We start from the raw sequence: 22,650 nt of genomic DNA, 5'->3' as shown, positions 1-22,650 counted from the left end.
GGTTTGCGTGCAGTAGTTGTACTCTTTCGATCAACAGGTCCGCCTTGTTGGTCTGCACGTGTTTGCGGAGGAGGACAGGTCCAGGAGCTGCCAGCCATGTTGGGAGTGAAACCCCAGAGGTGGACTTCCTGGGGAAGGCAAGGAGACGTTCATGGGGGGTTTCGTTAGTTGCAGTGCAGAGGAGTGATCGGATGGAGTGAAACGCATCGGGGAGGACATCCTGCCAGCAGGAGACCAGGAGATGTTTAGACCATAGGGCCAGCAGGACAGCATTCCAGACCGTCCCATTCTCCCACTCCACCTGCCCGTTTCCCCGGGGGTTGTAGCTGGTCGTCCTGCTCGAGGCAATGCTCTTGCTGAGCAGGAACTGATGCAGCTCATCACTCATAAAGGAGGATCCCCGAACGCTGTGGACGTAAGCGGGGAAACCGAACAAGGCGAAGATGCTGTTGAGCGCTTTAATGACCGTGGCAGAAGTCATATCAGGGCATGGGATGGCGAAAGGAAATGGAGAGTACTCATCGACCACATTCAGGAAGTACGTGTTTCGGTCGGTGGAGGGGAGGGGCCCTGTGAAGTCCATGCTGAGGCGTTCAAAGGGGTGGGAGGCCTTCACCAGGTGCGCACGGTCTGGCCGGTAGAAGTGCGGTTTGCACTCCACGCAGACCCGGCAGTTTCTACTGATAGCCCTGACCTTCGCAATGGAGTAGGGCATGTTGCGGGCCTGTGGTGGTATGTATTAGGGGTATTAAGGTACCCTGTGATGCCGAGAGGCTATTGGTGGATAGATACCGGGTCCCGATTCTCTCAGCCACCTACTGGCTCCACCCAGTAAGGCGGAGTATAAGAGCCCGGGTTCTCCCAGCAGCCGCATTCTGTAACTGTGCTGCTGGGGAACAAGCCTGCGTAATAAAGCCATCATTCAACTCCTTCTCATCCCGTCTCGTGAGTGATTGATTGTGCTACAATTTATTACGCAAACTTTAAAGGACATGGAGCTCCGACTCATTCCGGAGTGTCTGCGAATCAGCCCCCACGCAGCAAACTCAGCGGCCACTTTTAAACATTGGTTAGCGTGTTTTCAGGGATACCTCCGAACGGCCCCCGGCATACCTACAGAAGACCAGAAAATGCAGGTCCTGCATGCCAGGATGAGCCATGACATCTACACTCTCATAGAGGATGCAGATGATTTCCAGGCGGCGCTCGCCATGCTGACAGGAATCTACGTTCGGCCCGTCAACCAGGTCTACGCATGCCACCAGCTCGCGACGAGATGGCAAATCCCCGGGGAATCGCTGGACGAATTCCACAGTGCGCTGTTAATACTGGGGAGAAACTGCAACTGCTCAGTGGGGCAAGATCAAGAATGACAAGATCTTGCGGTGGAGGATCAAACTCTCCACCTATAACTCTGAGATCTTATATCGTCCCGGAAAGCCGAACGAGCCTTCCGATGCCCTATCCCGCGGCACATGTGCCAACGCACAAGTGGACCGTCTCCAAACCCTCCACGAGGACCTCTGCCACCCGGGGGTCACTCGGTTCTATCACTTCGTAAAGACCTGCAACCTGCCCTACTCCATCGAGGAGGTCAGGACCGCCACAGGAACTGCCAGATCTGCGCAGAGTGCAAGCCGCATTTCTACCGGCCAGATAAAGCGCACCTGATAAAGGCTTCCCGTCCCTTTGAACGCCTCAGTCTGGACTTCAAAGGCCCCCTCCCCTCCACCGACCGCAACACGTACTTCCTGAACGTGATTGACGAATACTCCCGGTTCCCTTTCGCCATCCCCTGTCCTGACATGACCGCGGCCACGGTCATTAAAGCCCTCTGCACCATCTTTACGCTGTTCGGTTTCCCCACCTACATACATAGCGATAGGGGGTCCTCCTTCATGAGCGACGAACTGCGTCAATTCCTGCTTAGCAAGGGCATCACCTTGAGCAGGACGACCAGTTACAACCCCCGGGGGAACGGTCAGGTAGAGAGGGAGAACGGAACAGTCTGGAAGACCGTCCTGCTGGCCCTACGGTCCAGACGTCTCCCAGTTTCCCGCTGGCAGGAAGTCCTCCGGACGCCCTCCACTCCATCCGGTCGCTGCTGTGTACAACAACGAATCAAACACCTCACGAACGCCTCCTTGTCTTCCCTAGGAAGTCCTCCTCCGGAGCGTCATTTCCGACCTGGCTGGCAGCCCCGGGACCCATCCTGCTCCGAAAGCATGTGCGGACGCACAAATCGGACCCATTGGTCGAGAGGGTTCATCTCCTCCACGCGAACCCTCAATACGCCTATGTGGCGTACCCCGACGGCCGACAGGACACAGTCTCCCTGCGGGACCTGGCACCCGCCGGAGCTCCACACACCCCCCCCCCCCCAACACCAGTCACCCCCTCTGGATCTCCACACACCCTCCCAACACCAGTCACCCCCTCTGGAGCTCCACACACCCCCCCAACACCAATCACCCCCTCCCTCCCACCGGCGCACCCCACAGCCGCCCCCTTCCCGGGTGGATCGGTCCTTCCCCTGGCCCCGAATAGGGGTATTGGAGTGGGAAGAGGCATCGCGATGCTCCCAGAGACGACGGGGCCCGAACCAGTGCCTGCATCACCACCGGGGCTAAGACGATCGGCAAGGACGACCAGGGCACCTATTCGAATCATCGAATCAGTATAGTAAAGCAAGAAATGCCTCTGTAAATAATTTTTTTGGGTTGCCCAGTAGAAGCGGCATTGTAAGTAGTACTAGTAGTTGATATCGGAGCATAGCCGCCATGTTAACGGCATCCTAGGTACCGACTCTGTAAACCCCTACCACCATACGGCCCACTACCCCGCCGGGTTCTTTTTTAACAAGGGGTGAATGTGGTGGTATGTATTAGGGGTATTAAGGTATCCTGTGATGCCGAGAGGCTTTGGTGGCTAGACACTGGGTCCCGATTGGATCAGCCGCCTACTGGCTCCACCCAGGAAGGCGGTGTATAAGAGCCCGGGTTCTCCCAGCAGCCGCATTCTGCAACTGTGCTGCTGGGGAACAAGTCTGCGTAATAAAGCCATCGTTCGACTCCTTCTCATCCTGTCTCGTGAGTGATTAATTGTGGTACAGGGCCTTTATGAAGTAAAAGAACCGGGTCACCCCCGGGTGACAGAGACTATCGTGTAGGGCACGGAGTCGGTCCACTTGTGCACTGGCTCATGTACCGCAGGATAGGGCATCGGGGGGCTCGTTGAACTTACCATGGCAATACAAAATCTCGTAATTGTGGGTGGAGAGCTCGATCCTCCACCTTAAGATTTTATCATTTTTGATCTTGCCCCGCTGTGTATTATTGATCATGAAGGCAACCGACCATTGGTCAGTGAGGAGAGTGAATCTCCTGCCGGCCAGGTAATGCCTCCAATGCCGCATAGCTTCCACGATGGCTTGGGCCTCCTTTTCGATAGAGGAGTGCCGAATCTTGGAGGCATGGAGGGTGCAGCAAAAGAATGCCACTGGCCTGCCTGCCTGGTTGAGGGTGGTGGCCAGAGCGACGTCCGATGCATCGCTCTCGACCTGAAAAGGGACGGACTGGTCGACCGCGTGCATCGTGGCCTTGGCGGTGTCTGTCTTGATGAGGTTGAAGGCCTGGCGGGCCTCAGCCATCAGGGGGTAAACTGTGGAGTGAATGAGTGGGCGGGCCTTGTCTGCATCGTTAGGGACCCACTGGGCATAATAGGAGAAAAACCCCAGGCATCGTTTCAGGGCCTTGGGGCAGTGGGAGTTCCATGAGGAGGCGCATGCAGCCGGGGTCAGGCCCTAGAACTCCGTTTTCCCCAACATAGCCAAGGATGGCTAAGAGGTTGGTGCAGAACACGCACTTCTCCTTATTGTACGTGAGATTAGTACCATATTTTATTATTGTTATTAATAATTTTTATTCTTTATTTTTTTTTTTATATATAAAATTTTTTTTAAATTTAGTTGTTAGCCAGATCTTGGTAGAAAGTTAGAGGAATGGCAGGGAATGGAGTGCAATGTTCCTCCTGCAGGATGTTTGAGGTGAGGGATGCCGTTAGTGTCCCTGCTGATTTTACCTGCAGGAAGTGCTGCCATCTCCAGCTCCTCCAAGACCGAGTTAGGGAACTGGAGCTGGAGTTGGAAGAACTTCGGATCATTCGGGAGGCAGAGGGGGTCATAGATAGCAGCTTCAGGGAATTAGTTACACCAAAGATTGGAGATAGATGGGTAACTGTAAGAGGGACGGGGAAAAAACAGTCAGTGCAGGGATCCCCTGCGGTCGTTCCCCTGAGAAACAAGTATACCGCTTTGGATACTTGTGGGGGGGGGGACTTACCAGGGGTAAGCCATGGGGTACAGACCTCTGGCACAGAGTCTGTCCCTGTTGCTCAGAAGGGAAGGGGGGAGAGGAGCAGAGCATTAGTAATTGGGGACTCTATAGTCAGGGGCACAGATAGGAGATTTTGTGGGAGCGTGAGAGACTCACGTTTGGTATGTTGCCTCCCAGGTGCAAGGGTACGTGATGTCTCGGATCGTGTTTTCCGGGTCCTTAAGGGGGAGGGGGAGCAGCCCCAAGTCGTGGTCCACATTGGCACTAACGACATAGGTAGGAAAGGGGATAAGGATGTCAGGCAGGCTTTCAGGGAGCTAGGATGGAAGCACAGAACTAGAACAAACAGAGTTGTTATCTCTGGGTTGTTGCCCGTGCCACGTGATAGTGAGATGAGGAATAGGGAGAGAGAGCAATTAAACACGTGGCTACAGGGATGGTGCAGGCGGGAGGGATTCAGATTTCTGGATAACTGGGGCGCTTTCTGGGGAAGGTGGGACCTCTACAGACAGGATGGTCTACATCTGAACCTGCGGGGCACAAATATCCTGGGGGGGAGATTTGTTAGTGCTCTTTGGGGGGGTTTAAACTAATGCAGCAGGGGCATGGGAACCTGGATTGTAGTTTTAGGGTAAGGGAGAATGAGAGTATAGAGGTCAGGAGCTCAGATTTGACGTCGGAGGAGGGGGCCAGTGTTCAGGTAGGTGGTTTGAAGTGTGTCTACTTCAATGCCAGGAGTATACGAAATAAGGTAGGGGAACTGGCAGCATGGGTTGGTACCTGGGACTTCGATGTTGTGGCCATTTCGGAGACGTGGATAGAGCAGGGACAGGAATGGATGTTGCAGGTTCCGGGGTTTAGGTGTTTTAGTAAGCTCAGGGAAGGAGGCAAAAGAGGGGGAGGTGTGGCGCTGCTAGTCAAGAGCAGTATTACGGTGGCGGAGAGGATGCTAGATGGGGACTCATCTTCCGAGGTAGTATGGGCTGAGGTTAGAAACAGGAAAGGAGAGGTCACCCTGTTGGGAGTTTTCTATAGGCCTCCAAATAGTTCTAGGGATGTAGAGGAAAGGATGGCGAAGATGATCCTGGATATGAGCGAAAGTAACAGGGTAGTTATTATGGGAGACTTTAACTTTCCAAATATTGACTGGAAAAGATATAGTTCGAGTACATTAGATGGGTCGTTTTTTGTTCAGTGTGTGCAGGAGGGTTTCCTGACACAGTTTGTTGACAGGCCAACAAGAGGTGAGGCCACATTGGATTTGGTTTTGGGTAATGAACCAGGCCAGGTGTTGGATTTGGAGGTAGGTGAGCACTTTGGGGACAGTGACCACAATTCGGTGACGTTTACGTTAAGGATGGAAAGGGATAAGTATACACCGCAGGGCAAGAGTTATAGCTGGGGGAAGGGAAATTATGATGCCATTAGACGTGACTTGGGGGGGATAAGGTGGAGAAGTAGGCTGCAAGTTTTGGACACACTGGATAAGTGGAGCTTGTTCAAGGATCAGCTATTGCGTGTTCTTGATAAGTATGTACCGGTCAGGCAGGGAGGAAGGTGCCGAGCGAGGGAACCGTGGTTTACCAAAGAAGTGGAATCTCTTGTTAAGAGGAAGAAGGAGGCCTATGTGAAGATGAGGTGTGAAGTTTCAGTTGGGGCGATGGATAGTTACAAGGTAGCGAGGAAGGATCTAAAGAGAGAGCTAAGACGAGCAAGGAGGGGACATGAGAAGTATTTGGCAGGAAGGATCAAGGAAAACCCAAAAGCTTTCTATAGGTATGTCAGGAATAAGCGAATGACTAGGGACAGAGTAGGACCAGTCAAGGACAGGGATGGGAAGTTGTGTGTAGAGTCTGAAGAGATAGGCGAGATACTAAATGAATATTTTTCGTCAGTATTCACTCAGGAAAAAGATAATGTTGTGGAGGAGAATGCTGAGCTCCAGGTAAATAGATTAGATGGCATTGAGGTAAGTAGGGAAGAGGTGTTGGCAATTCTGGACAGGCTGAAAATAGATAAGTCCCCGGGGCCTGACGGGATTTATCCTAGGATTCTCTGGGAGGCCAGGGAAGAGATTGCTGGACCATTGGCTTTGATTTTTATGTCATCATTGGATACAGGAATAGTGCCAGAGGACTGGAGGATAGCAAATGTGGTCCCTTTGTTCAAAAAGGGGAGCAGAGACAACCCCGGCAACTATAGACCGGTGAGCCTCACGTCTGTAGTGGGTAAAGTCTTGGAGGGCATTATAAGAGACAAGATTTATAATCATCTAGATAGGAATAATATGATCAGGGATAGTCAGCATGGCTTTGTGAAGGGTAGGTCATGCCTCACAAACCTTATCGAGTTCTTTGAGAAGGTGACTGAACAGGTAGACGAGGGTAGAGCAGTTGATGTGGTGTATATGGATTTCAGCAAAGCGTTTGATAAGGTTCCCCACGGTAGGCTATTGCAGAAAATACGGAGGCTGGGGATTGAGGGTGATTTAGAGATGTGGATCAGAAATTGGCTAGCTGAAAGAAGACAGAGGGTGGTGGTTGATGGGAAATGTTCAGAATGGAGTTCTGTCACAAGTGGAGTACCACAAGGATCTGTTCTGGGGCCGTTGCTGTTTGTCATTTTTATCAATGACCTAGAGGAAGGCGCAGAAGGGTGGGTGAGTAAATTTGCAGACGATACTAAAGTCGGTGGTGTTGTCGATAGTGAGGAAGGAAGTAGCAGGTTACAGAGGGATATAGATAAGCTGCAGTGCTGGGCTGAGAGGTGGCAAATGGAGTTTAATGTAGAGAAGTGTGAGGTGATTCACTTTGGAAGGAAAAACAGGAATGTGGAATATGTGGCTAATGGAAAAGTTCTTGAAAGTGTGGATGAGCAGAGGGATCTAGGTGTCCATGTACATAGATCCCTGAAAGTTGCCACCCAGGTTGATAGGGTGGTGAAGAAGGCCTATGGAGTGTTGGCCTTTATTGGTAGAGGGATTGAGTTCCGGAGTCAGGAGGTCATGTTGCAGCTGTACAGAACTCTGGTACGGCCGCATTTGGAGTATTGCGTACAGTTCTGGTCACCGCATTATAGGAAGGACGTGGAGGCTTTGGAACGGGTGCAGAGGAGATTTACCAGGATGTTGCCTGGTATGGAGGGAAAATCTTATGAGGAAAGGCTGATGGACTTGAGGTTGTTTTCGTTAGAGAGAAGAAGGTTAAGAGGAGACTTAATAGAGGCATACAAAATGATCAGAGGGTTAGATAGGGTGGACAGTGAGAGCCTTCTCCCGCGGATGGAAATGGCTAGCACGAGGGGACATAGCCTTAAACTGAGGGGTAATAGATATAGGACAGAGGTCAGGGGTAGGTTCTTTACGCAAAGAGTAGTGAGGCCGTGGAATGCCCTACCTGCTACAGTAGTGAACTCGCCAACATTAAGGGCATTTAAAAGTTTATTGGATAAACATATGGATGATAATGGTATAGTGTAGGTTAGATGGCTTTTGTTTCGGTGCAACATCGTGGGCCGAAGGGCCTGTACTGCGCTGTATTGTTCTATGTTCTATGTTCTATTAGGGAGTTTGGCGGTGTGGAGAAATTTGAGAAGGTTAGCGTCATGGTCCTGCTGATCGTGGCCACAGATGGTGAAGTTATCTAGGTACAGGAAGGTGGCCCGCAGCCCGTACCGGTCAACCATTCGGTCCATCTCACGTTGGAAGACCGAGACCCCGTTAGTGACGCCGAAGGGAACCCTAAGGAAATGATAGAGGCGGCCGTCTGCTTTGAACGCAGTGTTTTGGCGGTCTGCCTTGCGGATGGGGAGCTGGTGGTAGGCAGATTTAAGGTCCACTGTAGAAAAGACCCGGTACTGTGCAATCTGATTGACCATATCAGATATGCGTGGGAGGGGGTATGCGTCGAGCTGCATGAACCGATTGATGGTCTGACCTTCGTCAATAACCATCCTGTGTTTCTCCCCAGTCTTTACCACTATTACTTGGGCTCTCCAGAGGCTGTTGCTGGCCTCAATGATGCCTTCCCGCAGCAGCCACTGGACCTCCGACCTGATGAAGGTCCTGTCCTGGGCACTGTACCATCTGCTCCTGGTGGCAACGGGTTTGCAATCCGGGGTGAGGTTTGCAAACAAGGAAGGTGGATCGACCTTAAGGGTCGTGAGGCTGCATATGGTGAGGGGTGGTTGGGGTCCACCGAATTTTAAAGTTAAGCTTTGGAGATTGCATTGGAAATCCAGACCGAGTAACAGGGCAGCAAAGAGGTTGGGGAGGATGTAGAGTCGGAAGTTGCTGAACTCTACGCCCTGGATGGTGAGGATCGGGATGCAGTACCCCTGGATTTCCACGGAATGGGATCCGGAGGCCAGGGAGATTCTCTGGGCAATGGGGTGGACCGCGAGGGAGCAGTGCCTTACAGTAGAGGGGTGGATGAAGCTTTCCGTGCTCCCGGAATCAAGAAGGCAGGAAGTCTTGTGTCCATCGATTTTCACCGTAGTCGTCGCCGTTGCGAGGTTGTGAGGCCGGGACTGGTCGAGGGTGATCGAGGCGAGCTGCGGCTGGTGCTGGTAGGCCCCGGGCTGGTCGGCCGTGGTGGCAGGTGATGAACGGCCAGACGAAGTTCCCGACAAGCAGGGGTCCTGAGGCGCCGTCCAAATTGGCGCCGAAGATGACGGTGGGCAGTGTAAAAGATGGGGGCACCCACGGGCCGCACGTGGTCTGTAGAGAAGAAAATGATGGCGCCCATGGGCCGCATGTGGTCTACGGAGACGAAAATGGCGGCGTCCACGGGTTGCACATGGGGGGTGTAGGAACGCTGGGCCTAGAAACAGTAGCGATCCACCGGGCCTGGCACACAGCAGCAAAATGTCCCTTCTTTCCGCAGGTCTTGCAGGTTGTGCTCCACGCCGAGCAGCACTGCCGGGGGTGTTTGGTCTGCCCACAGAAGTAGCATTCGGGCCCCCCAGGGTTGGCTGGCTGCCGTGCGCCGCAGGCTTGGGGTGGGCTGGGGGTGGTAGCTGGTGGGGCCCACGATGTCCATGAGGGTGCCGTGCAGTTGGGGGCGTACGACTGTACGTTACGGGAGGCTACTGTTAGCGAATTTGCGGGTTGCCTGGTTGCCACAAGGTCAAGGGTACCCCCTTACAATAGGCGCTGGCGGATGTACGCCAACCCCATGCCAATATCAAAAGCGTCTCTGATTGAAAGTTCTGTACGCTCGACTGCCGAAACTGCCTGGCAGTCACAGTTCCTCGCCAGGATGTGCAGGGCACGCCAGAAATCGTCTAAGGACTCACCTGGGAGTTGCTGTCTCGTGGACAGGAGGTGCCTGGCGTAGAGTTTGTTAACCGGTCGAACGTAATGTCCTTTCAGGAGCTCCATTGCTTCAGTGTAAGTGGGTGTATCCCGGATAAGGGGAATAATATCAGAGCTCGCCCGTGAATAAAGGACCTGGAGCTTCTGTGCGTCCGTGGGTTGTTCAGCCGATGATCGGAGGTAGCTTTCGAAGCAGGCTAGCCAGTGGTTGAAGGCCGACATGGTGTTGGCTGCTTGAGGGTGCAGCTGTAGGCAATCAGGCTTGATATGAAGTTCCATCGCTGTAAAATCTCTGCTTAATAAATTGATGCACTATCAATTACTACAAGACGAGAGTAGAGAATAATCGAGGCTTTATTAAGCAGAGATGTGTGGCCACCTGCAGCTGCTAATGGGAGCAGCTGCAGGTGTGCACACACATTTATACACCGCCTACTGGGCGGAGCCAGCAGGCAGGGATTTACCCCCGTACCTCTAGTACAGGAGCCTTACCGTACTACATCTAATATACAGTTAGTGGTGACTACCACATAGATCCTCTTAATCACATTTTGATTTGATGTTTGTCAAGTTTCCATTGCTCTTTTTGTTTGGGCAGTACCCCTATCAGGAGGGGGCCCTTTTAATGTGTCCCTGAGTTCGTTTCTTTTAGTGCAATTAGTTGGTTACCCTTAAAAGAAAGGGGACAGTTCAGAAGGATTTAATTGGTTGGAGAAGGCTGGTAGGCGCCATTCAAATGCAAGTCTTTCTTCCTTCATTGTTGGCGTTTTGCACGCCGGTCACGGGGAGGCGCGCTCTGCTTCGTGTCTGAGCTGGTGAGGTTGAGTCCCGCCCTGTGGTCGCTGCTGATTGGGAGCGGGAAGGCAGCCTTTCATTCCGCTGCCCCGAGTGACTGGAGCGGCTGTCAATTAGAACCGGGGCGGTGAGGTTGCGCGGCTCTCAGCTGAGACTCCGGGAGGGTTGCTTGTGGGAACGGCAGCGACAGGATACTGGTCTCGCTGGCGGAATAGCGGCTTTCCTCTTTTATGCATTAAAGCATAGAATGTAAGCTTGCTATTGGGAAAGTTCCTTCCTTCCCCTCACCCCTCATCATTGAAGCCAGGAGGGGGGTGGAGAAAGGGCAAGACCCAGCTCGTGCAACACAGGAGAAAAGCCTGAGTGAGTGGGTGAGTTTTCGTTCTCTGGTGACATTTGACGTTTTGACACATTTTACCGGCTCCAGCCATGAAGTTTAATGCGGATTAGTTGCCATTAACGGTAAAGGTTGGTTGCAGACATTTCCATTTGGGCTGCCGAAGGCTCAGGCTGGAAACTTGGTTGTCATGGTTCAAAAATAGAATTCAGTCTTTGTCACCACAAAAGGGTAACGATAGCTGCAATCTTGAACTTCTTCCTGTCTCTGCCTTAGGCTGCGCTCTGGCCGTGAACTTTACGAGCGGTGTGCTTTTACAAAACAGGATTCTCTTTGCTGAACAATCCCTTGCCCCATCAGAAGGACACAGTTAAAAGAGACCACATCTCATGTTTTCTCTTTTCTGACATTAGGCTGTCGCATGCATCGCCAGCCAGCTTTTTAATTCTTGTGTATGCGTTGAATTTAATAAGCGAAGCTAATGTAAAAGCAGAATCGTTTAAAGTATTCTACCATTCTACATGAACTATTTACAATCATTAGTATGTTATGCATTTTTATTTATAATGTATAGAATGTTATGCGTTTTTATTTATAGTGTATAGATTTTTGCACATTCACAGTTTCAGACGAAAAAGCTCAATGCGGTGCTGTTATGTCGGCTGGGGAAAACTGATTCCTTTTATCTCTCCTGTCTCCCCGCCCCCGCAAAAACGAAATGTGAACATCCTCATCATGCATATATGTCTATGGTCGGACAGAAACGTTCAGGGCAAGAAACCATCTTTCGCAACACGAAGAACAAACTGATTTGGTTGGTGAGAAATGTGATTAGTGAGATTGGCATTTGACATCTGTTTTGCTGGTACCCGCTGCAGTAGAAACATTAACACAACTGTGGTATGAAAACCATATGAACCATTTACATTGAAATGAATCTAGTCTCCATGCACTGTTAAAATTGATGAAACACAAGGTAGCTAAAGGTGGCTTTCTTCAGAATTTGTAGTGATTATTTATTAATGTTTGTTGCCAGTCTGTGACCCCATTTATAGATTAGGTTGAGGCAGTATCACAAGAGGTGAAGTCATTCAAACCCAATGGATATATTTCTATTGGACGCACACTTTTTCTCTGGCCCTTTTTTCACCAGCCTGGAAGATGATGCCTTCTATCTGGGGATTGGTTCCACTGTGCTGGTCATCTTTCTGGCGCCTTGCTTGGGCATGCAGTTGATTTTGTAAACTTAGTCGGTGTTGTCAGTCCATTTAACTCTGTTGATTTGATCAATCATTTTTTTTTTAATGCATTTTATTACAAACATGTATCAGAACAGGTTACAGAGAATAAACACCCCGGGAAACATACTTCCCAACAATCAACTATGCAGTCTGTACAGATTTTTCCCCTTTTTCACCCCCCCCCCCCTCCCCCATGAAGAATAGTCCCTCAAACACGGCCACAAGCATCCCCCACCTTTCCTCAAACCCCTCTGCAGAGTCCCTCAACTCATACTTTATCTTCTCTAATCGCAGGAAGTCGTATGGGTCACCCATCCAAGCCGCTACCCCCGGTGGCGATGCCGACTGCCACTCCAGCAAAATTTGCCACCGTGCAATCAGAGGCGAAGGCCAAGACATCGGCCTTCCTCCTCTCCATGAGCCCTGGCTTCTCTGAAACCCCAAATATCACCAACAAAGGGTCTGGGTCCACCACCTCCTCCACTATCCTGGCTAAGACCACGAACACTCCTGCCCAGAATCTTCCCAATTTTTCACAACCCCAAAACATGTGCGCGTGATTCGCTGGCCTCCGCCCACACCTCTCGCACTCATCTGCTACCCCCTGAAAGAACCCATTCGTTCTCACCTGAGTCATATGCACCCTGTGCACCACCTTAAACTGTATCAGGTTCATCCTTGCACAAGAGGAGGTCCCGTTTACCCTTCGCAGTGCCTCACTCCATATTCCCTAATTGATCTCCCCCACCAACTCCCCTTCCCGTTGCTCCTTGATCTTCACCACCCGCTCGCCTCCCTGCTCCCCCTGCCACTTGTGTATATACCCCCAATTCTTCCCCCTCCTTCCACATCTGGAAGCAGCAGTCGCTCCAGCAGGGTGTATCCCTGCAATCTAGACCTTTCGCACAAAGTCCCTAACCTGCAGATACCTGCACTCACTCCTCCTCGGCAGCCTTCTCCCTGAGCTCCTCCAGACTGGCGAACACATCAGATCCCTCACCTTGTCCAGCCATACTTCACCTCTTGTATACACTATCCACCCCCCGGCTCAAACACATTATTCTCGCACAGTGGCGTTAGCACCAACATCCCTTCCACGCTAAAATGCCTCCTCAGCTTTTTGGACAGTGATCAGGGGTAAGGACCCAATTTATTCAAGCCTTGCTGCCCTCACCAAATCATGTTTGGATCATTAATACCACAACTGAACTCAGCTGAGATTAGCTGCTACTTATTAATGAGAACATGGATGTCTGTTTCTCCTGATTTTGTTTTTGCTACTTTTAGTTAGTAAGACCAGGAATTATCTATATAGGTATAAGAGTTAAATCTTCCATGGGATGTGGGTATCGCTCTTTGGGCCAGCATTGGTTGCCCATCCCTAATTGCCCTTGAACTGAGTGGCTTGCTAGGTCGATTCAGAGGGCATTTAAAAATCAACCACATTGCTGTGGGTCTGCAATATAGGCCAGACCAGGTAAGGACGGCAGATTTCCTTCCCTAAAGGACATTAGTGAACCAGATGGTGTTTTCTGACAATCAACGCCACTTTGACTTTGATTCCAGATTTTTAAATTGAATTTACCCGTGGACATTGCCCTGGGCCTCTAGATTACCATTCCAGCAACTATGCCACCACCTCCCTGTCCTCCAATAATTTTGGTAGATATTTATCAATATTACAGAAAAAAATGAGATGAGAAAATATCTTGCACTTACAACCTCCGAGCATACAAAATGTTTCACAATCAATTGAGTACTTTTGTAAAGTGGTCACTATGGTGTAGGGAAACACCAAATTTGCACAAGAGTCTAATAAAGGTATTTTGAGTCACCAGTTAACTATATTATTTTGATGGTGTTAGTTAAGCGATCATTTTGATCTGGAGATTGGGAGAACTCCTTGCTTTTTGACGAGCAGGATGGGATGTTTTGCAGTTGAGAGGGCAGTTTGGGCTTCCGTTCAATGGCAAAACTCCAAATATGACAGTGCAGCATTCGTTAGTACTGCATCAATGTAAGGTGATGTAAACGTAGAACATAGAAAAATACAGCACAGAACAGGCCCTGCGGCCCACAATGTTGCGCCAAAACTTTGTCCAAGATTAATCATAGATTATCATAGAATTTACAGTGCAGAAGGAGGCCATTCAGCCCATCGAGTCCGCACCGGCTCTTGGAAAGAGCACCCTACCCAAGGCCAACACCTCCACCCTATCCCCATAACCCAGTAACCCCACCCAACACTAAGGGCAATTTTGGACACTAAGGGCAATTTATCATGGCCAATCCACCTAACCTGCACATCTTTGGACTGGGAGGAAACCGGAGCACCCAGAGGAAACACACGCACATACAGGGAGGACGTGCAGACTCCGCACAGACAGTGACCCAAGCCGGAATTGAACCTGGGACCCTGGAGCTGTGAAGCAATTGCGCTATCCACAATGCTACCGTGCTGCCCTTAAGAACAAATAAATCTACACTATATCATTCTACCATAATCCATGTACCTATCCAATAGTTGCTTGAAGGTCCCTAATGTTTACGACTCAACTACTTCCACAGGCAGTGCATTCCATGCCCCCACTACTCTCTGGGTAAAGAACCTACCTCTGACATCCCCCCTATACCTTCCAACATTCACCTTAAATTTATGTCCCCTTGTAATGGTTTGTTCCACCCGGGGAAAAAGTCTCTGACTGTCTACTCTACCTATTCCCCTGATCGTCTTTATAAACCTCTATCAAGTCGCCCCTCATCCTTCTCTGTTCTAAGGAGAAAAGGCCTCGCACCCTCAACCTTTCCTCGTAAGACCTACTCTCCATTCCAGGCAACATCCTGGTAAATCTCCTTTGCACCTTTTCCAAAGCTTCCACATCCTTCCTAAAATGAGGCGACCAGAACTGCGCACACTACTCCAAATGTGGCCGTACCAAGGTTTTGTACAGCTGCATCATCACCTCACGGCTCTTAAATACAATCCCTCTGTTAATGAACGCTAGCACACCATAGGCCTTCTTCACAGCTCTATCCACTTGAGTGGCAACTTTCAAAGATCTCTGAACATAGACCCCAAGATCTCTCTGCTCCTCCACATTGCCAAGAACCCTACCGTTAACCCTGTGTTCCGCATTCATATTTGTCCTTCCAAAATGGACAACCTCATACTTTTCAGGGTTGAACTCCATCTGCCACTTCTCAGCCCAGCTCGGCATCCTATCTGTCTCTTTGCAGCCGACAACAGCCCTCCTCACTATCCACAACTCCACCAATCTTCGTATCGTCTGCAAATTTACTGACCCACCCTTCAACTCCCAGGATGAAGAAAACATACCCACCAACTTTCCAATGACATTGTATTTCCTTAGTGCTGCAATCATTTTGGCAAAATTAAAGATAAAACAAAAACTTGAGCCTTTAACGTAATGAAATGTCTAAGGTGCTTCCCTGGAGCATTATGAAACTCAACCATGTCCAGGGATATTAGGTTAGTTATCCAAGAGCTTGGTCAAAGAGATGTGTTTTAAGGACTGTCTTAAAGAAGGAAAGTGGTTGAAAAGCAGGTGTAGGGGGGGAAATTCCAGAGCTTGTGGTCTAGGAAACTGAAGGCAGCACCACCAATAGTGGAACAATTATAATTGGAAATACACCAGAGGCCGGAGGCTAAGAGGAATGTAGGTATCTTGGGTGATTGTGGGGTTGGTTGGATGACATTACAAAGATCAAGAATGAGGATTTTAAATCAAGACGTTGCTTGACAAGGAGTCAACATTGGCCAGGGACATGGGTGTCAGGGGAACAAGCTGTGCTGCAAGTTAGACATTGGAGGTCATCTAAACTTTGCTTTCAGTCCACCTGAGGGTAGAATGTGGGAGACCAGCCAGGAGTACATTGGAATGGGTCAAGCTGGAGGTAAGTAAGACATGGAAGATGGTTTCAGCAGCAGGTGAGCTGAGACAGATGAAATTGGATGCTGTTACGGACGTGGAAATACATGGTCTTAACGATGGCTAATAAAAGGTCAGAAGTCCATCTTGGAATCAAATGTGACACCAGGGTTGCGAACGGATTGGCTTAATCTGACAGTTGTTAGAGGGCATGGTGAAGTCAGTAGTTAGGGAATGGAGCTTGAACCGGGGGCTGGAAACAGTGGCTTCACTCTTCCCAATATTTAATTGGAGGAGATTTCTGTTCATCCAGTCAGGCAAGCAGTCCTGATTTTAACAGTGAAGGAGTCCAGGAAAGGTGGTGGTGTGGCAGAACTAGCTGTTTTATCAGCATGAGAACTAGCATTGTGCTTTCACATGGCCCTTTGTCACATTCACACAGAATATCTTGATTAAAGTCATTTGGTGCTGTGGCAAGGCAGAACCTGATTGGAGGGGTTCAAATATGGACCTCTGGAAAAGATGGGAATAGATTTGGGAAGTGAAGAGACATTCAAAGACCGGGGTGCGGGTGTGTGTGTGTGTGTGTGTGTGTGTGTGTGTGTGTGTGTGTGCGCGGGGGGGGGGGGGGGGGGGGGGGGGGGGGGTGGGGAAGAGATTTGCAGTTGGAAAAACTATCCTACTACTTATGGTCCCTACCTAATGCAAAGAAAAATAGGTTCATTTAAGAAACAAGGGATGCAAAGCACAAACTACTTTCTTCCTTAAGACTACTTGAAATATCCATGTTCACCAATATTTCAAAGCGTTAATCTTGTCAAAAACAGTTGTAAGATATCTAAAGGAGTCTGAAGAGAAGAATGTCTTTTTAAAAAAGGCAGCCTGTGTGTTATTTCATGTTCAGAAACCTAGCAGCATTGCCCTAATCCTGTTTTGAATGAACACTTAACGTGTACTTTGACCAAAAACTAAAATGTTATCAGTAAGCATGTAAATGAATCTGTAATCTGTTTTAGCATCTTGCTACTCGGTCCAGGCATGTGATTTCAGTATAATTGCATTTAATTCAATACTTTTCCATTGTTGGGAAAAGATTACATTATTTCCTTGCATGTTTTGTCCTTCTACATGTCTATAAAAGTCATTCTCCCTCAATTTCACAATTAGCGACCGTCTGTTGGAGACCTTTTTGTCAGGAGAGATCTGGGAATAGCATTAGACAGGAAATCAGAGATGCATGTGTTAAAGGAACATCTGTGATTATGGGTGACTTTGGAAACAAGAGTTGTGAGAGAACCCTTGGGATGAGTGACCATATGATAGCATTCTTTATCATGGTGGATAGTGAGGTAGTTGATTCTAAAACTATGGTCCTGAATGTTAATTAAGGTAACCATGATGGTATGAGGCACGAGTTGACTATAATGGACTGGGGAATATTACTGGAAGACGGTGGGCAAGCAATGGCAAAGAACAAATAGGTGAACTCAAAAAATTTTTGTTCCTATTTGGTTCAAGAGTAGAAAGGGAGCAGTGGCGAAACATGGCTTAGAAGGGAAATTGGAGATCGCATTAGATTCAAAGAAGAGGCATAAAAGTTAGAAAGAAAAAGCAATAGACCTGAAGATTTGGAACACAAAGGTCGACCAAGGATTGATTTAAGAAGGGGTAAATACAACATGAAAGTAAACTAGAGGACAACATAAAAACTGACACTAAATGTTTCTATAGGTATGTAAAGAGAAAAAGATTGATTAAAAACGAATGTAGGCCCCTTACAGCCAGAAATGGGGGAATTCACAACGGGGAACAAAAATGCTTCTGCCTTCACAAAGGAAATCATGAATAATGTATGGAAATTCTGAGGAACACAAGTTTTAGTGGGGAGCTGAAGGAAATTTAGTATTAATAGAGAAATGGTTTTTAGGGAAATTAATGGGGTTGAAGGAGGATAAATCTCCAGGGCCTGATAATCTTCATCCCAGAGTACTTAAGAAAGTAGCCCTAGAAATAGCAGATCCATTGGCGGTCATTTTGCAAAATTCTTTGGACTCTGGAATGGTTCCTACAGATTGGACAGTAACTATTTTAACCCTCTATTCAAAAGGAAGATAGAGAGAAGATTGAACTATAGATCAGTGAGCCTAACGTCGGTAGTAGGGAAGTTGCTAGAGTCCGTTATCAAGGATTTCATAGCTCAGCATTTTGGAAAGCAGTGGTATAATCAGACAAAGTCAGCATAGATTTACAAAATGGAAATCATGCTTGACTAATCTACTAGAATTCTTTGAAGATGTAACTAGTAGAGACCGCCAGGGACACCTGGTAGATGTGGTTTATTTAAACTTTCAGAAGGCTTTCGACAAGGTCTCACATAACCGATTACTATGTAAAGTTAAAATGCGTGGAATTTCGATAAGTGTATTGAGATGGATAGAAAGCTGGTTAGCAGGTGGGAAGCCAAAAGTTGGAGTAAATGGTTCTTTTCCGATTAGCAGGTAGTGAATGACAAGTGGGGTACTGCAGGGATCTGTGCTAGGACCTCAACTGTTCACGTGATATATTAATGATTTGACGAGGGAACTAAATGTAGTATTTTCAGATTTGAGGATGATACAAAGTTGTGTGGGAGGGTGAACTGTGAGGAGCATGCAGAGATGCTCCAGTGGAATTTGGGCAGATTTGGGCAAATTTGGGTCTCTAGCTGCGAGGCCTCTGCACGTTCTCCCATGTCTGCGTGGGTTTCCTCTGGGTGCTCCGGTTTCCTCCCATAGTCCAAAGACGTGCAGCTTGGGTGGATTGGTCATGATAAATCTGCCCAATTGACCATGGCTTGACTGATTTGCTCGTACTCCAGCGATCTGATGTGAACACAGAAAAGTTGGGGGATTTGCACTTTGCGCCAGTATCACCTTGACTGATTTGCTCGTACTCCAGCGATCTGATGTGAACACAGTTTTTAAGCTGTAGCCTTAGCATTATAGTTGCCTTGGTGTTAGACATAATCGCTGTCAATCTTTATTAACTACGGGTACTGTGAAATGCCATGGGACCTTTTTATGAATCTGGCACTGTCTCAGTCCCTAGGTTGCCAATTTACAGTGTCGAACTTGCAAGGAGCACTACTGGTTTATCAGGTCACTTACCACAAATGGACCACATATCCTACACAATGATTTCTCCATGTTGCTTTTTTTTTTTTTTTTGCAACGCTTTCTTTTACCTGGTGAATTTGAAATATTAAACTGATGTACAAAATGTGCAAATTACAATAAGTTTTGGATAATTGCAATAAAACTTCATTTTCAGTAGAGAAATCTTAAAAATAGCTACAAAGTTACTCATCAGATATGATAACATTATTAATGAGCTTCAAACATTCAATTTCACCAGTCTATGGTTAATATTTTTTAAAATATTTTTATTTTCCTTTTTCACATTTTCTCCCAAATTTACACCCACCAACAATAAACTATAAGCTGGTACGAATATAATGCCAATCCCCATATCAACAACAACAATCCCATCCACCAACCGCCAAACAACTGCCCGCATGTTAACATAAACAAATAACAAAGAGGAATCAGGAATCACCCATAGTCACCATTAACATATAGTCCAGCACCCCCCCCCCCCCCAACTAATGTTCAATGTTATCCAATTCTTGAAAGTGCATAATGAATAACGGCCATGAATTGTAGAACCCCTCCAGCCTTCCCCTCAGTTCATCAGTTCAAACTTAACCTTTTCAAGAGTCAAGAATTCCAACAGGGCCCCCTGCCACGCCAGGGCACAGGGTAGAGAGGTTGCTCTCCATCCCAACAGGATCCACCTTCGGGTGATCAACGAGACGAAGGCTACAACATCTGCCTGCACCCGTTTCCAACCCCGGCTGGTCCGACACACTGAATATGACCTCCCGATGGCCCAGGTCAGGTTTCACGTGCACCACTTTAGAAATTACCTTAAAAACCTCCTTCCAGTAATCCTCCAACTTTGGACAAGACCAAAACATATGAATGTGATTTGCCCCCCCCCCCCCCCCCCCCCCCCCCCCCCATTTCCCCCTGCTCCAGCCCATACTTCACTCTCAGCTCCTTCATTCCTGCAAACCGACCCCCAAGAAACAAATCTTTTAGTGTCTTAATCCTCTTCTCCTCCCACTCATTTCTCCATATTGCTTGCATCATGTTTTGTGTTAACTAATTTAAATGTGAATATTTTCAGTGGAAACCTTTGGTACGCAGAATGAATTACATATTCTTGCACAGCAAGTGGCAATTTATTGGTTTGTGCTCAATTCCTCCTGCTGAGTTCAGTCTCCATTCTGAGGACGGAAAACTACAGGTTAAATGCACCTGAATTGCTGTAGGATATGTCCTGCTGGCCAATTTGAATCATGCACATCTAGGCAGAGGCTTGGAAGCAGGTGGCTGCTTGCTCTCTTGGTTGGAGAACTGCATTCTGCAGGAGATGTAAAATACACTAATGTAAGTAAATGAGTCAGGGATTTGGGATTTAAGTGTTTTTCCTCAAATATGAACAAATGTGAACATTTAATAACATAATTTAAACTTAAACATTCACATTTCTGTGGAAAATATATTTTTTAAATTTGTCAATGAAGTCTACTGCTTCTAGAAAGTGTAGATGAACATATGGAAAGTAATTAAAGGTTTTAATGTAAGGAAACAAGTAATACGGAGTGGAAGGTCTGTTTGCCATTTCCTACTCCAATTTTCTGTGTTTCAGACCAGAAGCTCCAGCCGGGCAGTGCCTCATTTATACAGCTTTTGTCCAATTAGTTATCTCCCACTCAGGAGGGAAGTCGGACAAGTACATGCTTGTAGGCTTGCCTCCTCATCATAAAATTGTAAATGCCTTTACAATGTGGCTTCAGGTTAAGATTTTTAAGTGCTCAAAGTTTAATGAATTTCTGAAGACTTTTAAAATTGGATTCAGCACTACAATGGAGTTGTATTCCATTCTTCCTCAACTCCAATTTGTACATGACCGCGTTCCTAGGAATCAAATTCTGAACCTTGCCTCATGTGCTTTGACTTTAACATGCTGTAAAACAGAAACTGCTTCAGAGACACTAGATGTATGCTGGTGTAATACAGTACTTTTTGGACATTGTATTGTTGCCATGTTGAGATGATGACATGGACTACAAGTGCAGAACTTGTTGAGTTGCAGATTCTTGATTGCAAGATTGGCTCTTGAATTTATGGCGTTTAACATGTATAATCTGGAATTTGACGACAACCAGTAGTTTTTGTGATTTGAACTGAAACGAGGGGATTTTACTGTATTTACTTTGACAACGATAATTCCGTGAATATGATGTATTCAGATTTTGTATATTACCACGCCTTGGTAATTAGGTATGGTGGTACCGAATGAGACCACATTTCTGAAGTGAATTCAAAACTGGTTAAATTGAAGAATGGCTGTGAATTGAGCTGCATTGACATGGCAGCTGCATTTACCTTGGATAGCTTTGAGAGGTGGGTTGATGAATAGTAGATAGAATTTAATGTGAATAAAATAATGAGACCAGCGAAGGAAGATTAACAGGGATTTAAACTGAATAGTCAATGCCTACACACTGGGTGCAACAAAGGGTAAGGGACATTGGTAAATAATTCATTTATACCAACAGCAGAAAGGAAAGCAAATCAGACACTGTAGCCATAGATGGAGAACATTAAGGAGATAATGATGATTCAATACAAAGCACTGGTACAGCCACGTATAACTCTATACAGTTCTGATTGTCATACCAGGCATTGAAGTAAAGGGCAACCAAATTGGTACTTACCGGAGAGATCTAGGCTATGATGGAGTGGTGGAATAGGTGGAAATTATTTACTCTTAATGCAAAGGCTCAATAATTATATTATTCAAGATTCAGAAGGAATAGATGAACTGAATCCTTTGAAATTGCCACAAAGAGAGTCCATTCTAACTATTTCCCCCCTCAATCTGACAGAAACCAGACAGAAGTGGTTGAGGACTCTGGGTCTGTACTCGTTGGAAGCTAAGAAGGATGAGGGGGGATCTTATTGAAACTTACAGGAGACATGGAGAGGATGTTTCCATGGAGAAACTAGAACCCGAAGGCACAGCCTCAGACTGAAGGGATAATCCTTTAATACAGAGATGAGGAGGAATTTCTTCAGCTAGAGGGTGGTGAGTCTGTCTTTGCTGCAAAAAGCTGTGGAGTCCAAATCACTGTGTCTTTAAGACCGAGATAGGTTCTTGACTAATAAGAAGATCAGGGGTTATGGGAAGATTGCAGGAGAATCAGGATGATAATCATATCAGCCAGATTCGATGGGCCAAATGGCCTAATTCTGCTCCTATGTCTTATAGGTGATCAGTTAACATGGAGTGGTGGCTTCCCACTTATTTTCTGTTCATTAATATTGGGTTTGCTTCCTTGCTACAATTCCTGGTCGTCTCCATTGTTGCATATCTGCCTCGGAATTATAATTGAATCCCATTGGGCTCACGTGAAGCGGGTCAGTATATGGGTAGTTTAGATTTAATTATTTTGCAGAAGGTAATGAATGTATAGATTTCACTGCAGATAGGGAATGGGTGACCAACAGACAGAGGAAGAGTGGGAAGGCAGTGCAGGGATCCCCTGCGGTCATCTCCCTCCAAAACAGATTTACCGTTTTGGAAACTGTTGGGGGAGATGGCTCACCAGGGGAAGGTGGCAGCAGCCAGG

The 22,650-nt window shown here is 47.6% G+C and overlaps 1 protein-coding gene across 3 annotated transcripts in view; it reads left to right on the top strand.

Annotated features, from left to right (window-relative positions):
• The first annotated feature begins 10,547 nt into the window (after positions 1-10,547).
• Positions 10,548-22,650, top strand: part of LOC140429501 (E3 ubiquitin-protein ligase MARCHF3) — a 135,788-nt gene continuing 123,685 nt past the window's right edge. Inside the window, exons 1-2 of one of the 3 annotated variants that reach the window (XM_072516575.1) lie at positions 10,548-10,814; positions 11,542-11,598. The gene's annotated coding sequence lies outside the window, so the exon portion shown is untranslated. The remainder of the gene's footprint in view (positions 10,815-11,541; positions 11,599-22,650) is intronic. The other 2 variants (XM_072516576.1, XM_072516574.1) reach the window with 2 other exon arrangements.

The sequence above is a fragment of the Scyliorhinus torazame genome, chromosome 9, assembly GCF_047496885.1.
Source record: "Scyliorhinus torazame isolate Kashiwa2021f chromosome 9, sScyTor2.1, whole genome shotgun sequence".
Classification (NCBI taxonomy): domain Eukaryota; kingdom Metazoa; phylum Chordata; class Chondrichthyes; order Carcharhiniformes; family Scyliorhinidae; genus Scyliorhinus; species Scyliorhinus torazame.
The sequence above is the reverse complement of the archived record's forward strand: the minus strand, read 5'-3'. Positions and strand labels throughout refer to the sequence as shown.